This window comes from Periplaneta americana, chromosome 6 (assembly GCF_040183065.1).
Source record: "Periplaneta americana isolate PAMFEO1 chromosome 6, P.americana_PAMFEO1_priV1, whole genome shotgun sequence".
Classification (NCBI taxonomy): domain Eukaryota; kingdom Metazoa; phylum Arthropoda; class Insecta; order Blattodea; family Blattidae; genus Periplaneta; species Periplaneta americana.
The window spans coordinates 79,725,259-79,741,873 of record NC_091122.1 but is presented as its reverse complement, the minus strand read 5'-3'; the positions used below and the strand labels follow the sequence as shown (position 1 = coordinate 79,741,873).

The following is a 16,615-nucleotide window of genomic DNA, read 5'->3' as shown; positions in this document are numbered from 1 at the left end:
ATTAATAAAAATATCTTTAATATTCTCATAGCCAACAGTGCATATTTCTGTACAGATTACTGTGCACTTAACTGCGGAATCCCGGCCAAATAAGTCACTCAGCTGAGTGCGCCCCTTGTATAATGGCAGTTGACTTGAACATCAAACGTCAACATATATGCCTAACTTGGAGTCAGGCCAAAAGGGAAACATTCAAGGAGGAGGGTTCGGTCCAGTGCTGTGGATTGAATTCGGCGTAGCTCAGTGGTCAGAGCGCTTGGTACATAGAACCAAGGACCCCGGGTTCGATCCCCGGTGTCGGAGCGAATTTTTATCCTCAAATATTAATTGCCAGCGAAACATGTTGTAGTGACAACATCACGTCGTATGTGATCTTATCTATGTATTTGCAGTTTTTTTCATCTGTCTGTTGTACAGTAGTAGATTGAGTGAGTACAGGTTGTCATTTTCAGCTAATTCTCGTCGGGTTTGGTGTATCCACTAATAATAATAATAATAATAATAATAATAATAATAATAATAATAATAGTAATAATAGTAATAAAGCGTGAGTATAAATGACTTCCCTGGTTATGAAAATTATTTGTGGACAAATGATTGAATGTAGAAAATTTTTAAACAATTGAGTGTATGGAGCAACTCTCCAAGTTTTTAAACATACTTTACAGATTCTCGATATGGGTTCCCTTGTGACCCTGCAGACATCAAGCTGGTAGTCCAATTCATCTCACACAGGCTAAGTATATCCATTTAGATTGCAGCGATGGCGATGATGATGCAGGAGCATAGCTCTGGCAGATTTTCCGGTAATGGAAGTACAAAAACCAGGGCCACTGAGAAGGGAGGGCAAAAGGGCCGAGTGATTATGGGCCCGTGAGCAATAAGGGCCCGTCAGATTAAGTGAGTCTGATTACTTTTTATTATTATGAAAAATTATTCGTAGATACATACGGGCACTATAAAATTTTGTAAGAATATTTGTTACATAAATTTGACATATTAACTCAACAATAGTAGAATTAATACAAATTACCATTTCATATGTAAATATTTGACTTTTATATAATAGAATATTGGTTTTCCGCATTAACGTTCACCGACACGATACTGGAGGGCCCCGGCATTTGCCTGAACTATGTTCCCATCGCTTGTACCGAACACGTTTAATTATTTATTGGTTTGTCCTTTTTAACTAACAACCCCCGCTGGCCCATCACAATATGCTAGTGGACTCTTCCAAACCTACTGTTGGGATCGTTACGTACAGCTATTCTGTATACAGAATAGCTGTACGTAATGATCCCAACAGTAGGTTTTTCTCTTCTCTCCTTCCTTCCACCTGAAGACGAAGGGAGAACCACCCTTTGAAATGTTGTGTCTTAATTTTTTGATTGTGACAACCAGCAATGAAAAAAGTCCAAACTCCTCACCTAAACATTAATAATATATCAAATATAAATATTTTACATAGGTTCAACTTTAGGTTACATGATTCAATTGTTTTGTATATTTGAATTTGTTAAAAGCATTACTGCAAGAATCTCTTCATCTTTCAATGTGAACCATTTTAAAATTTTAAAAATTCTGCAAAACTTAACCTATTTACAATTGTATGTTCATGTTAAAATTATATAGCTGTACGTAACGATCCCAACAGTAGGTTTTTCTCTTCTCTCCTTCCTTCCTTCCACCTGAATACAAAGGGAGAACCACCCTTTGAAATGTTGTGCCTTAATTTTTTGATTCTGACAACCAGCAATGGAAAAAGTCCAAACTCCTCACCTAAACATTACTAATATATCAAATATAAATATTTTACATAGGTTCAACTTTAGGTTACATAATTCAATTGTTTTGTATATTTGAATTTGTTAAAAGCATTACTGCAAGAATCTCTTCTTCTTTCAATGTGAACCATTTTAAAATTTAAAAAAATTCTGTAAAACTTAACCTATTTACAATTGTATGTTCATGTTAAAATTATACTAATTTAATTAAAAAAACAAGATATTATGTCTATGCTTACATGTAACATAGATTATTGGTATTCCACTTAATATTGTGCACCTTGTTATTATGTACAGTAATTGAATTACGTGTGTACAGTGGCGGCGCTAGGATTTGCAAGGCCTTAGGCATACCTGTATTCAAGGCCCTATATCAATATAATAATAATAATAATAATAATAATAATAATAATAATAATAATAATAATAATAATAACAGAAGTAGTAGTACCTATATTTAAAGTACTCACCATATTATGAAGCCGAATTCTGACCATGCCTTCATTTTTAGTCTTACAAAAAACCTTCTTACACATAGACAAATCACAGTAATCTATTAGGTTAATATTTTTTAAATGAAACAAAATCTTTGCACACTAAATCAAAACTCGTTTCATTTTTCTACTTTTCACAGAACTGAAATCTTGAATTAAAACTGAATAGTCTGGAATATTTTCATGGGATTTTAGATGACTACCGGTACTAAGGTTATTCCAGCCATTACATCCCTGAGAAGATAATGAGATCGAAAATAGTAGGCAAGTGAAACAATATACCCTATCTCGATATTTAGAATATATAAGCCAACGTCGCCATGTATTGTGGGTCCCTATCACCACGACTTGGTGCGTCTTCAGGTTGTGGATAGAGGAGATGGCCTCCAGATATGGAGAGTAGCTGCGAATATATTGAAAGAGCAGTCGTAGACAGTCGATAAGGGGTGGTCCTCCAGCTTGGGGGTTAGGAGAAGGGATAACAACCCATCACTGTAAAAAAACAGCTTGTTACGAAACCATACAATAAGCCTCTGAATGGGACTGATTCTCTCGCACGACCACAGCAAAGGAATAAGGTTATGAGATTTGGTACTTGGAATGTAACTAGTCTTTATAGAACAGGAGGGGTAACATTAGTAGCAAAAGAACTAGCTAGATATAGAACAGACTTCGTGGAAGTACAAGAGGTTATGTTAGATGGGAGTGGCATATCACAAACAAGAAATTACTTGTTGTATTATGGGAATGGAAACAATAATTAGGCCACCGGCGTGGCTCAGTCGGTTAAGGTGCTTGCCTGCCGGTCTGAAGTTGCGCTCTGGCGCGGGTTCGATACACGCTTGGGCTGATTACCTGGTTGGGTTTTTTCCGAGGTTTTCCCCAACCGTAAGGTGAATGCCAGGTAATCTATGGCGAATCCTCGGCCTCATCTCGCCAAATACCATCTCGCTATCACCAATCTCATCGATGCTAAATAACCTCGTAGTTGATACAGCGTCGTTAAATAACCAACTAAAAGAAAACAATAATCACCAATTAGGAACAGGATTCTTTGTTCATAAAAGAATAAAATCAGCAATAAAAAAGGTCGAATTTATCAGTGACAGGTTATTGTATTTATTAATTAAGGGTAGATTGTGCGATATAGTTATAAATACTCACATCACTACAGGAGAGAAAGACGACCATATAAAGAATAGCTTCTATAAGGAATTGGAACACACTTTTGATCAGTTATCTAGACATCACATACAAATTTTATTGAGGGATTTCAATACTAAAGTAGGACAGGAGAATATTTTTAAACCGAATATTTTAAAAGAGAGCCTACACGTGACTAGTAATGACAATGGATTTAGGTTAGTCAAATTTGCCACGTCAAAAATTTAATTGTCAAGAGTACAACATTTCCCCATAAGGACATACATAAAATATACTTGGACTTCTCCAGATGGATTGACACACAACCAAATAGAACATATCTTGATAGAAAAATGGAGACATACTAGTATAGCAGACATTCGAACTTTCAGGGGGGCAGACTGACCATTATTTGGTAATTGGAGAATTAAGAGAAAGACTGTCAGTAGCCAAGGGAGTAGAGCAACAAGTTAATATTAGTAGATTCAATATCCTGAAATCAAAGGACGAGGAAACTAAGTAACATTATCATGTAGAAATTTCAAATAGGTTTGCCACTTTAGAAAGCTCCGACGAAGTTGAGAAAGAGTTAGATGTTAATAGCGCATGGGAAAATATCAGAGATAGTATCAAAACGCAGAGCAGAGCCTAGGTTATTATGAAACTAAGAAAAATAAACCGTGGTTTCATTAAGATTGTTACATGGTAGTAGAAAGAAGGAAAAAGGCAGAATTGAAATTCTTACAGGATCCAGATGAGGCGAATAGAGATAATTATTTCAATGAAATACAGGAAGCAAGTCGCACACTTAGGAATAAAAAGAGAGATTACTTGAGGGGAAAACTGAATGAAGTAGAAACAAATAGTAAGAGAAAACGTTAGAGACTTATATAAGGGCATAAAGGAATTTAAGAATGTATATCAGGCAAGGGTAAAAGTGATCAAGGATGAGAATGGAGACTTGCTTGCAGACCCTCATTCAATCCTGAACAGATGAAAAAACTATTTTAGACAACTCGTCGCTCGAGTTCTTAACTGTTCTAACTCCACAAAACTTGATTCTGAGAAAACAGTGATTGTAGGTTATGAATGCTATAACAATTGTTATAGTGAAGTTACAAATGTGCTGTTGTTGATTTTTCTTTAAAAAGCTTTACATTAACAAATTCACTGTTATAGTTTAACCTATACTTGATTACAAAAATATTTTATTTATTGTAAACAATATGTTTAACTTTACAGTAAGGTATAGTAGAGAAATTCATGCCTTTCGAAATAGCCATCTTACAGTTAAAAAAAGTCTTTCGTCATCATTTCATGTACAATTAAGTGGACTTTGAGAGTCTGAATTGCTTTAAGGTTTCTTATTAATGATACTGGACTGAATATTTCTGTAAATTTTAGTTTGTTTTCAATGACACTGTGCACTGCATCAATCTCTTGTACAAGACTATGGCCGGGTTCTGAAAACTTTTGTTCTATGCTCATTATTTTCTGATTGTTACTTAAAAAGTGCAAGAGGGCTATTGACATGATACTATTTCTATTTTGCAGAACACATGAGTCGGACCAAAGTTTCAATTTTGTAACCTTGGGATTGTTTACACAGATTTTATTGATAATTGAAACCAGAGCACTAGCAATATTATTCCTGGCTCTCCCGGACTGAGATTCATTCCAAATTGAGCAGTACGTTTTTCTATCCACAAAACAAAGAGCTGTTAAATTATAACAGTTTTGTTTTCTTTTATAGAAAAAATTTGATACGTTTGCTTTAGTTACTGCAAAAGCATTTTCTAAGTCATAACAAACTAATGCTGTGGTTTAATCTACTGTTTTAAAATCCTCTTTATTCCTATCTTTTTCTTGCTTCACACCTGTCTTTCTTAGGCTTGAAGAAACTGAGGTTAAACTCTGTACAAAAAAACCTCTCTATAAATATTCTCTTCAACAGGTTGGCTTGAATACTCTTTGTACAGTGAATACATGCGTGATATATTCAAATTTGAATCCAGATAATGACGACTTGATGAGGCTCGACAGTAATGAGAATCAATTACTGGAAATGACTTTATATGCTCTCGAACTTTATCGAGTTGTTCTTGTGGAATACCTTTGTTAGTGTGTTTTCCTTTGATGGGGAAATGAGGTACACCAGTTTCTGCATTTATTACATTATCAAAACTATGATAAAGCCTTTTCTGGCTAATATCAAGGGTGCTAAGAAATATTCTTTACACACTCTCAGTAACTCATCGTTAACTTCAAAATAATACAAGTTATAGTATCGTCCTTTCCTTCCAGCGTTACGCTCTTGTTCATCTCCATTGCAGCCATTTTTTTTACATAATTACATGACTGTATACTGTACTATGATTGGAGTTTGGAGATACAACCATTAAGAATTCAAATTACTCTTACGTTGGGAGATAGAACTAAAACGAATTGTAAATTTAAACTTTTTTTTTTACTACATATTCATTCTTTTATGAAAAATTTATATTCTTTATGTCCATAAGTCTCGCATGGATACAATAACTCAGTTTAAAAAAAAATTGGACTTAGAACCATTAAGAACTCGAGCGACGAACTACTAAATGTACGTAGGACAAATAGAAATGATTGGAACGAAATTGAAATACAAACTGCTGACCCATTTATATCCGAACATACACTCTCTGAAGTCGAAATTGCGATAGAAAATCTGAAAAAGTACAAGTCTCCAGGTATTGATCAAATTCTAGCAGAATTAATACAAGATGGTGGAAGCGCATTATCTAGCGAAATTTATAAGCTTGTACTTGCTATTAGGGAAAAGGAAATTGTACCAGAACAGTGGAAGGAGTCCATCATTGTACCTATTTTTAAGAAAGGACTCAAGACTAACTGTAGTAACTTTCGAAGAATATCATCACCTTTAGTGACGTCCTACAAAATTTTGCCCAATATTCTTTTGAGAAGATTAACTTCATAATATACGTAGATGAAATTATTGGGTATCATCAGTGTGGTTTTAGGCGTAATAGATCGACTATTGATCAGAGTTTTTGTATTAGACAGATACTGAAGAAAAAAATGGGAGTATAAGGGTACAGTGCATCAGTTATTCATAAATTTCAAAAAGGCATATGACTCTGTTACGAGGGTAGTTTCATATGATATTCTTATTGATTTAGTATTCCCAAGAAACTATTTCGACTAATTACAAAATGTCTCAGCGAAACTTGCAGTAGAGTCCGTATAGGCCAGTTTCTGTCTGATGCTTTTCCAATTCACTGCGAGCTAAAGCGAGGAGATGCATTATCACCTTTACTTTTTAACTTCGCTCTAGAATATGCCATTAGGAAAGATCAGGATAACAGAGAGGGTTTGGAATTGAACGGGTTACATCAGCTGATTCTTGTCTTGCGGGTGATGTGAATATGTTAGAAGAAAATCCACAAATGATTATGGAAAACACGGAAATTTTACTTGAAGCAAGTAAAGTGATAGTTTGGAAGTAAATCCCGAAATGACAAAGTATATGATTATGTCTCGAGACCAAAATATTGTACGAAATGGAAATATAAAAATAGGAGATTTATTCTTCGAAAAGGTGGAAAAAGTGAAATATCTTGGAGCAACAGTAACAAATATAAATGACACTCAGGAGGAAATTAAACGCAGAATAAGTATGGGAAATGCCTGTTATTATTCGGTTGAGAAACTTTTGTCATCTAGTCTGCTGCCCATACCTGTGGAGTAACGGTCAGCGCGTCTGGCCGCGAAACCTGATGGCCCGGGTTCGAATCCCGGTCGGGGCAAGTTACTTGGTTGAGGTCTTTTCTGGGGTTTTCCCTCAACCCAATACGAGCAAATGTTGGGTAACTTTCGGTGCTGGACCTCGGACTCATTTCACCGGCATTATCACCTTCATTTCATTCAGACGCTAAGTAACCTGAGATGTTGATACAGCGTCGTAAAATAACCCAATAAAATAAAATCTAGTCTGCTGTCAAAAAATCTGAAAGTTAGAATTTATGAAACAGTTATATTACTGGTTGTTCTGTATGGTTGTGAAACTTGGGCTCTCACTTTGAGAAAGGAACAGAGATTAAGGGTGTTTGAGAATAAGGTTCTTAGGAAAATATTTGGGGTTATGAGGGGTGAAGTTACAGTTAGTGGTTTTCAGTTTTCCAACTTCAGTTTTGATCCACGAACTTTGTTCTGGCTTCGTATACATGTTGTTAGGGAGCTTGCACTATCCTCCTGTACTGAAGTACAGCCGTCGCCATATTTGTTTGTATATTGTACAAGCGATAACACTCGCTGTACTGTAGTCCCGTCGCTCTAATTTCCGGCAGCCAATCACGTTGCAGGTCGGCTACATTTAAATGTGTGCGTCTTATGATTCGCTGGTGAAGACGTTATTCATTTCTTAAGGCTCGATAAATACTTAATATAATCGCCCGTCATTTTGGCTCTTTCGTTGGCGTTCGCAGAAAGCACACGAAGACGTTATTTGCCGCTCGATTATTTGCTGAATTACAGTGCGTTTGATTTATTATCATAGGAGCTATGACATGATAATGTTTAACAGTGTGGCAAATAGATTCCTCGTATGGTAGCTCGGCAACGAAAGAACAAAAATGGCGAACGATCCTACCTACCTAGACTTTATAGAGCCTTCACTTCCTAAGACGTAAGCAAAGGGGAGGAGTCACGCCGGGAATAACAACGTCGCGACTATAACTTTTCTGGTCTTCCGTTTTTGCTTCACAACACACTAAGGCTATCTGACTTAGTTGGCTGACGTAGCAGCAGTGTTGCCACTAGGCTACTTTTTATCCAAACCTTGTAATATTCAGTAAGTATTTCGTAGAAAAGAACTATTAGTATGCATTTTAATTTTATTTCTGATACCAGTTTTATTTTCAGGTTTTTGTATAAAGGTGTATGCACACATAAGTAAGGGGGAGTGTAAACTGCGTTTTTGAAAATAATATATTGTCGATGTCTGAGTTCTCTTCATTGGTATTTAGAAGTAAGACATCTTGAAGATATTCATCATTAAAGCTCGACATTTACATTTTTGGAAATATTCAGGAGTGTAGTTGTGCCAGAATGGCCAGGCCGCCGCCCAGATACTTTTTCTGCTACTAGGGAGCACCCTATTTTTGTATTTTTACTTTTTAAAATATTGTCTTACTTGCTACTTACTCAACTTTGTGTTTTATAAGTATGGATTAGTAGTATGTACAGATACGGAATTAAAATTTGGAGTGAGTCTTGATGGGATTCCACTTGTATGTAGGCAAAAATTTCACACGACTTCTACAAGTAGCATATACAGGATGTTAAAAAAGTATCCAATATTTTAGGAGGTATGCATCAAAACCAGAAAAAATCTAATAGACATAGGTCCTACAATGCTCACTTTCTGAGATCTGAACACTTGTTCATAGGAGTGCTCAATGTGACGTCTATTTATGGCAATGCATTTTTCTGCCCTACAATATAGCAGGCTATCAGATAAGCATACCGTAGTTGACACCCCTGGCATGGAATACTGATATGTCGCAAGGAATACTGAAAACAAAAATTTAGTTGCAGATATGAGCGGAGTTCAGCAGAGATGGTGTTGTGAATTTTCGTAATGACATCAAGTTTTACGAGTACCAGAATGGTTTCTTCAGACTGATTGCATGCTACGACAAATGTCTCCATGTCGGTGGCGAGTATGTCGAAAAATAGTGCAAGGTGTCGTAGCGTCCAATCAGTTTAAAGAAACCACTCTGGTAAAACTCGGTGCCCTGCGATGCAAGGAATTGTCGCACAGCCTGCTCCATCTCATCATTGTTTTGGAAGTGACGTCCCGAAAGTGCGGCTTTCAATGCAGAGAATAGGTGAAAGTCCGATGGGGCAAGATCAGGGCTGTAAACTGGGTGATCCAATCTCTCCCATCCGAAGTGACGAATATGATCTTGTGTGAGCCTTGCTGTGTGTGGTCTTGTGTTGTCGTCCAAGAGCACAACACCTTCACTCAAGAGCCCCAGTCTCTTTCGTCGAATGGCGGACCTGAGTTTGGTGAGAGTGTTGCAGTAGCGTGCGGCATTGATGGTCCCTTCATGAAGGAAATCCAGGAGAATATCACCTTTCACTGTGGTCATAACCTTTTCTGCGGAGGATGATGTCACTTTGAATTTTTTCTTCACTGGTGAAGTGGGATGCTTCCACGTCATTGAGGCGGCCTTGGTTTCTGGGGTAAAGTGGTGCACCCATGTCTCATTGCCTGTGACGACTTTGAACAGGAACTCATTTCCCTCTCGCGCGTACCGCATCGTGTGATTGAGGCTGATTCCCATTCTTGCACTCTTGTGATCTGGGGTCAGGTTTCTCGGCATCCATCTTGCAGAGACTTTTCGGTAACCCAACACATCATGGAGCATGTGATGGACCTGAGCACGACCAATATGCAATGTGGATGCCACCTCTGATACCGTTATGCGCCTGTCCACTAACACCATGTCCTGTACTCTAGCAATGTTGTTTTCATTTGTGGATGTGGAGGGACGCCCACTTCGACCCTCATCCTCCACACTCTGCCTTCCTTCACTGAACATGCAACACCAGCGATCAACCATTTGACGAGACCTGACCTCTTCACCATACAAGGTCTGTAGGCTTTCATGGATGACGGACACACTACTCCCACGTGCCCATTCATACTGGATAAGAGCACGCACTTCCATTGGCGACCATGTTGTCAGAACACAACTGTCTGCCATCGTGATTTTTACTCGCATAAACTTGGGCACGCCATTCGACTGCTACGCTCTCTTTCTCGGTGATCTGCGCATGCGTCATTCCCCCTCCGCTGACGGAATATTCCGTCGTTGAACCAGCAACATGTGTAGTTTCTTATAGCTATTGTTTGTTTCACCTGCTGTACAATCTTCACATTAAAAAAAATTACGAAACTTACTTTCGGAACACCCCTCGTACATAACATTGCACATTTTTCGTCTTGGCAAAGCTGTAGTTCACTAGGTAACACATAATAAAACCACTTAAATTTGCTGTAATTTGTTTAAGAGTCTAAAATATGTTATAAAATCGAATGGAGGGTTGATTATAAATACATCAGTGCCTCTGAAGTATGAAATAATAATAATAATAATAAAATTGATAAATACAAAATCAACCGAAGCGAATATGAATAGGAAAAGCACATATTATGCCGAAACGATATTAACAGTCTCAGTAGCGTAAGTCGTTACGACCTTGGTATCCTTGGTATATTAAACGAGTTAATAACAGTAGCTCAAGGTTCGAATCTCCCACAATCTTCTTTTTTTAATTAAAAATTTGGCATCATATATGTCTCGCAAAGCTTATTTATTTGGCGGCATCTCTTAGAATATGTCCAAACTCTCTCTTGCAAGAAATATTCCTGTCTGGTAATAAAACGTCCTGTCTCGTCATTACGCTTGAAGATGGCAGAGAGACAACAACTCCGTCAACAAGTCATTGTCCTGGTTCGCTTAAGTTATTCTGCGTCGATGGTGGCCAGAGAGATTGCAGTCCCATTGTCAACTGCTAAGCGGTGGGCTAAATTTTTTATCGAGAATGGTGAAGTTGTGAATCGTCCCATTCCTGGAAGACCGCGCATCTCTACAAGGGAAGAGGACGCCATGTTATTGAGAGAAGTTGAGAACTACCCCTTTAGAACTGCCTCTCAACTCAAGATGGCGTTCAACTTTCCAGGTTCCCCCATGCGCCGTGAGGAGACGTTTTAGAGAGAGTGTCATACGGTGTCGTCGAGCTGTAAGGAGAGAACATTTGACGATGGAGCATGCCGTGGACCGTCTAGCGTATGCTACTCTCCGACAGGACTTCGATTGGAGAAATGTCATTTTCTCCGATAGGTAATTGTCTCCAGTAGCAACGATGGTCCTGCTCTAGTTTATCGTATGGATGGCCATCGATACGATGAACGCTTCCAGAGACGACTTAACAGGTCGGGTCGCGTGTTGGGGATGGATGTCATACGATAGGGCAGGACTTCTGGAACGCATCCAAGGTCGGTTTACGGCAGAAGTCTACGAACACATTTTGGCAAATGTAATGATCCCTTCTGTCCGAGAACGATATCCAGAAGGAACACTTTTCTTCCAGCAGGATAAACACCCGTACACACCGCCAATCGGATTCAAAGATGGTTTACGAGGAGGCGTGATGTCAACCAGGTCGACTGCCCTCCAAATTCACCAGATATGAAACGGATCCTACGCTATCATTGAGCAGAATAACCGCCCATTCGGACAGCTGACGAATTTTATTGTGGGACAGATTTCTAGAGGCGTGAGAGGAGGTGGCCATGAATTTAGACCTGTTCTTCTTGTGTGGACTCCATGCCGCGCAGAATGAGGACAGTTGTTGACGCAGGTGGTTTGTGGACGAGATACTAGTCCCCACCACAGGCCTTTTTTGGTAATATATTAACAAATTGTTTGTTGTTTGTTTATTTAATTATTTATTTGTTTGATATGCGTTCGGTTTTTTAGGATGTGAAACAAGTATTTTTGTTTATTCAGGCCAGGTCTCGCCTATTAATAGCCCACAGATGATGGGGAATAATATTTTTACAAGGTAGGCATAACGCAGTTTATGAACAAATGCAATTTCACATTTAAACTAATAATTTAATTGAAAACAAAAATAAAATAAAAATAATTTTACTGTACCGGAAGGCAAACTCACAACCTCTGGTATGGATGTCAGACATCTTACCGCTGGACTACAAACAGCTCGTATGGTTGACTACATTGTAGACGGATGCCTTTCAAGGAAGAGACACCACAGCAATGCCTTGAAGTGCAGTGCATTTACACAAGTGAACCGCGTGATAGAACTTAGCATTTCTATCGACCAAGAGTCGGCCCATTATTTTTTACCATTAATTGTACGTATGGTAGTGTCTGTTAATGTTATATTCTTTCATAAAGGCTATCAAATCGTTGCAAATAGTACACACATCACTTTATTTCCATACTTTTTCATGGAAATAGTTACCGATCCAAAATTCACTAAACTTCGTGCGTTCACTGTTAACTTTGCGACATTTCGAAAGCTTTTCCCATATTTTTAAAATTAAACACACGACTGAGTTGTACTATAACAGATCAATAACTGATTGAGTGAACAAGGAAAAATTGTGTACTATGAAGGGTAAAATGTAAGGTATGAATGATCTACTCAGGATGTCCTTGACTGACATGACTGATTCGGAGTTGATGACAGGTATTTCTGAAATATATAGAAATGCAACCTTCTCTAACATTCAGATAAAATTTCGAAAATTGTTTCGTGTAATATAGGCTAACAAAAATTAACTAATCATCTTGCAACACTGGAAAAGTTGTATTAAAAATGAAAGTACAAAATCACTCATAATTTATTACACAATTTTCAGTTTTTACAAGAACGAAGGAGGGCTACATAAAAATAATGTTGATACAAATATGGCCCACGAGCCATAGTTTGGACGGCCCTGTGTAGCATATACTAAAAAAAGAACGAATGAAGTAAGATAAATAATATTTTGTTTTGCACTAAAGTAACATGTCTCCATATAAGACTAGCCTATCCTCTCCACACATTATCCTTAGAAAAATTTATTTCCTTAAAGAAAGGCATAGACTTAAGGCCGTATTCAGAAACATCACTTCAACTTCTCTTTCACTTACGTGTGATTTAAAAAAAAAGTAAAATTTCTGTTCAGAGCCCCAACTTAACTTACACTTTAGTCGTATTATTATTATTATTATTATTATTATTATTATTATTATTATTATTATTATTATTATTATTATTATTTAAAAATCTGTGAGTACAATCATGTGTACAAAATAAGACACGATGTAAGCACATGATTGCAAGAATAAATTATATACTTATATTATTAAGATTAAAAACGTTATCAATGTGATGAAAAGATCTGTGAATCAGCCAACCAGAAATTCGTTTCTGAAAAGCATTCTTGTCTAAATGGAATAATTGTTTAGGAAATTTATTATCTATAATAAAATAATAAATCTGTAGCCAAAATTTTTCTGGTAATTTTCGATTTTCCAAAATTAATTGGTGTTAACGTGTATAATTAACCATCCTGAAACCGAAAATCGCTTTTTTGACATTTTTGTTTGTATGTCTGTCTGTCTGGATGTTTGTTATCTTTTCACGCGATAATGGCTGAACGGATTTCGATGAAAATTGGAATATACATTAAGTTCGTTGTAACTTAGATTTTAGGCTATATGGCATTCAAAATACGTTATTTAAAAAGGGGGGTTATAAGGGGGCCTGAATCAAATAAATCGAAATATCTTGCTTATTATTGAATTTTGTGAAAAATATTACATAACAAAAGTTTCTTTAAAAATTATTTTCGATACGTTTTACTCTTTGCAAAATTTTGATAGGACTGATATTTAATGAGATAAATGAGTTTTAAAATTTAAGTAACGCCATCTAAGGCAGTGTAATGAAATGAAAACAAATGACTTCGTCTATAAGGGACCTTGGACAACAACAATGGAAAGCTATGAAACATAGCCTACAGAGAATGTTTCTATGTTTGTATGAAGTAACATCGGAAGCTAAATTAACCGATTTGTATAATTAATTATTATTTCACCATTGGAAAGTGTAGTTTCTCTAGATGGACATTATTATAGTAACTTCTAAGGAATCGAAGACAGGAAAGATTAAAATAGCTTCTTATGCACAGAAAACTTGATAGGCTATTCTGTATATTCGTTTCTTGTATTTCTTAAAATAATGTTTATGTACTACATTCATTTTGATCTCAGAGAATTTAACGAACAACGCGAGTGTATTTATTTATTATTCAGTAATAGTAGGTTAGCTTAACATTCCATTATTTTATAATACAAATTTTAACTATGCTCAATTGAATCGTGTTAAAATAGATAAAGTGAATAAACTATGCAATAAATGCAATGCAAAAAAATTGGGTAATGAGCCAAGCAGATTATGTTGCGCTGTAGTAAAAGTTGTTCCTGGTGAGATTGAAGAGCCTTCACAACAAATTAAAAACTTACTTATCTGAGTAGGCCTACACATAATAATATAGTATATATATAGTATATAATATAGTATAATATAAGACGGTACAACATCTTATTTCAAGTGGCATCGTTTGGTGCAAAAAATACATCAAGTCAATTCTACGCCATCACTTAAAGTTCAAGCATAGGCTTATCATTTAATTGGAAATCATCTTCCAGCTGAAGGTAAGAGCCTTCAGTTCTCACAAGTATATATTTTCATTTCAGACGCTGACCAATTGTCTATTAGGTCTAATATAATATCAATTTTTTTACTTTTTTTTAGTAGGTTATTTTACGACTCTGTATCAACAGGTTATATAGCGTCTGAATGATATTATGAAGGTGATCATGCCGGTGAAATGAGTCCGGGTGCCAGGACCGATAGTTACCTAGGATTTGCTCATATTGGGTTGAGGGAAAACCCCGGACAAAACCTCAACCACGTAACGTGCCCCAACCGGGATAGTATCAATCTTAAAAGTAGAGTTGACTGAACAACTCCAGGAAGTATTGCATGATAATAACAGTTAAATGCGTAGTTTTAAATACAACTTTCAAAATGATTCAGGAGCAAACGACTTACAACATACAAAAACCTATTATTGACTAAGTAGTTACAAAACTGTATTTAGATTTCTCAATATTTAATTCTAAGAAGTGCAGCGAAGTGGTCTCTGGACCACAATGATCGCATTTTAATTATTTAAATACAATTTAAATTAAGTAACATATTAAACGATTTATCCTCCTATCAAACACGAATGTCGCATGTTAATTATGTAAATACTTATATTTGTTTCTAACAAGTGCAGCGGAGCGCACGGGTACAGCTAGTCTTAAATATGTGTGATAACCGAAATTTTTCTGGTAATTTTCGCTTTTCCAAAAAAAATTGGTGTTAGCATGTATAATTATTCATCCTGAGACCGAAAATCGCTTTTTTGACATTTTTGTTTGTATGTCTGTCTGTCTGTCTGGATGTTTGTTACCTTTTCACGCGATAATGGCTGAAAGGATTTCGATGAAAATTGGAATATAAATTAAGTACTTTGTAACTTAGATTTTAGGCTATATGGCATTCAAAATACTTTATTTAAAAGGGGGGTTATAAGGGGCTTGAATTAAATAAATCGAAATATCTCGCTTATTATTGATTTTTGAGAAAAATGTTACATAACAAAAGTTTCTTTACAAATGATTTCCGATAAGTTTTAACCTATGCAAAATTTTGATAGGACTTATATTTAAGGGAATACAAGACTTTCAAAATAACAATACAATACATTTTTACCGCCGCCTCAGATTATAGCGTTGTTGCTCCTGCAATAACTCCTTTGTGCAAAATATAAAATTTGTCAGTAGAAAGTAAACTCGCATTTATTCATTCTATAGCAGTGGTACATAGCAGATCGTGAATTCCTATATTTTCGAGAGAAAGAAATATAATTACATATTATACAGTAGGAGATTTTATTATTTGCTGTATCACTATTTAAGTTATTTATTTTAATAGAGAAAATCTGAAAATCGATAGGCCTGAATGTGTGACATAGGAGTTATTGCAGGAACGACAACGGCTATAATGAAATTAAAAACAAATGACTCCGTCTATTTAAGGCGGCCTTGATGTTTATCAATAGACTATTAATTTTCAGAGAATGCATGTGTGTTTGTATGAAGTAATCTCAGAAGCTTTTTAACCTATTTGGATAATTCCTTCAATATTTGAAATTTGTAGTTTCTCTAAATGGATGTAATGCTACATATGAGGACTAAGGTAACATTAAAATAGATCTTTACGTACATAAAACTTGATATTCTGCCGAAATATTGTATAACTTGATAATTGCAACTGAAGAGTCCACTGCAAGAATGATGGGTGTCATTTGGAATACATTTTTTAGGAGAAGCAATCTGTAAGTTTGAAATGCTTAGCTCTCAAAGCTTAACTGTGATTTTCCGATCATTACTGGACAATGACTATCAGTGTTAATGCCATGTAACTCTCTATGTACATTCTATATGTCTTAAGCTATACATTGACAGTCGTGGTTCATTTTCGACAAGAAAGTGGCAT

The 16,615-nt window shown here is 36.2% G+C and overlaps 1 protein-coding gene and 1 non-coding gene across 4 annotated transcripts in view; one reads left to right on the top strand and one right to left on the bottom strand.

Moving 5' to 3' along the window:
• The window catches only part of stol (voltage-dependent calcium channel subunit stolid), a 1,833,618-nt gene that overhangs the window by 48,755 nt on the left and 1,768,248 nt on the right, over window positions 1–16,615 (bottom strand). The window lies entirely within an intron of this gene.
• On the top strand, window positions 230–303 carry TRNAM-CAU (transfer RNA methionine (anticodon CAU)). Its single transcript has one exon. It is a non-coding gene; the product is annotated as a tRNA-Met (tRNA).